This window comes from Arachis hypogaea, chromosome 19 (genome assembly GCF_003086295.3).
Source record: "Arachis hypogaea cultivar Tifrunner chromosome 19, arahy.Tifrunner.gnm2.J5K5, whole genome shotgun sequence".
Classification (NCBI taxonomy): Eukaryota; Viridiplantae; Streptophyta; class Magnoliopsida; order Fabales; family Fabaceae; genus Arachis; species Arachis hypogaea.
Genome location: NC_092054.1, coordinates 128,586,535 through 128,588,068, shown reverse-complemented (window position 1 = coordinate 128,588,068; position 1,534 = coordinate 128,586,535). Strand labels below are relative to the sequence as shown.

The window sequence follows — 1,534 nt, the reverse complement described above, 5'->3', positions numbered from 1 at the left end:
CACATCCTTTATCTCCCCCTTTTCTTCTACTCACATAAGGGAACCTCTATACTGTGATAAAGAGAATCTCTATTATTATTATTTTTTTGTGCCTTCTTCTTTGTTATATGAGCAGGAGCAAGGATAAGAACATTCTTGTGGAAGCAGATCCAGAACCTGAAAGGACTTTGAAGAAAAAATTAAGAGAAGCTAAAATACAACAATCCAGAGATAACCTTTCAAAAAAATTTTCGAACAGGCAGAGGAGATGGCAGCCGAAAATAATAATAATGTAAGGAAGATGCTTGGTGACTTTACTACACCTAATTCCAATTTACATGGAAGAAGCATCTCCATTCCTGCCATTGGAGCAAACAACTTTGAGCTGAAACCTCAATTAGTTTCTCTAATGCAGCAGAACTGCAAGTTTCATGGACTTCCATCTGAAGATCCTTTTCAGTTCTTAACTGAATTCTTGCAGATATGTGATACTGTTAAGACTAATGGAGTAGATCCTGAAGTCTACAGGCTCATGCTTTTCCCTTTTGCTGTAAGAGACAGAGCTAGATTATGGTTGGATTCTCAACCTAAAGACAGCCTGAACTCTTGGGATAAGCTGGTCACGACTTTCTTAGCCAAGTACTTTCCTCCTCAAAAGCTGAGCAAGCTTAGAGCTGATGTTCAAACCTTCAGACAGAAAGAAGGTGAATCTCTCTATGAAGCTTGGGAAAGATACAAACAGTTGACCAAAAAGTGTCCTTCTGACATGCTTTCAGAATGGACCATCCTGGATATATTCTATGATGGTTTATCTGAGCTATCAAAGATGTCACTGGACACTTCTGCAGGTGGATCCATTCACCTAAAGAAAACGCCTGCAGAAGCTCAAGAACTCATTGACATGGTTGCTAATAACCAGTTCATGTACACTTCTGAAAGGAATCCTGTAAGTAATGGGACGCCTATGAAGAAGGGAGTTCTTGAAGTTGATACTCTGAATGCCATATTGGCTCAGAATAAAATATTGACTCAGCAAGTCAATATGATCTCTCAGAGTCTGCATGGAATGCAAGCTGCATCCAACAGTACTCAAGAGGCATCTTCTGAAGAAGAAGCCTATGATCCTGAGAACCCTGCAATAGCAGAGGTAAATTACTTAGGTGAACCTTATGGAAACACCTATAACTCAACATGGAGAAATCATCCAAATTTCTCATGGAAGGATCAAAAGCCCCAACAAGGCTTTAATAATGGTGGAAGAAACAGGTTTAGCAATAGCAAGCCTTTTCCATCATCAACTCAGCAACAGACAGAGAACTCTGAACAAAATGCTTCTAATTTAGCAAATCTAGTCTCTGATCTATCTAAGGCCACTGTAAGTTTCATGAATGAAATAAGATCTTCCATTAGAAATCTGGAAGCACAAGTAGGCCAGCTGAGTAAAAGGATCACTGCTATCCCTCCTAGTACTCTCCCAAGCAATACAGAAGAGAATCCAAAAGGAGAGTGCAAGGCCATTGACATAAGCGCCATGGCCGAACCAGTGAGGAGAGGA

General features: G+C 40.1%; 1 non-coding gene across 1 annotated transcript; it reads right to left on the bottom strand.

Moving 5' to 3' along the window:
• Nucleotides 1-643: 643 nt before the first annotated feature.
• Nucleotides 644-751, bottom strand: LOC112781662 (small nucleolar RNA R71). The gene has a single exon (XR_003192426.1). It is a non-coding gene; the product is annotated as a small nucleolar RNA R71 (small nucleolar RNA).
• Nucleotides 752-1,534: the final 783 nt, after the last annotated feature.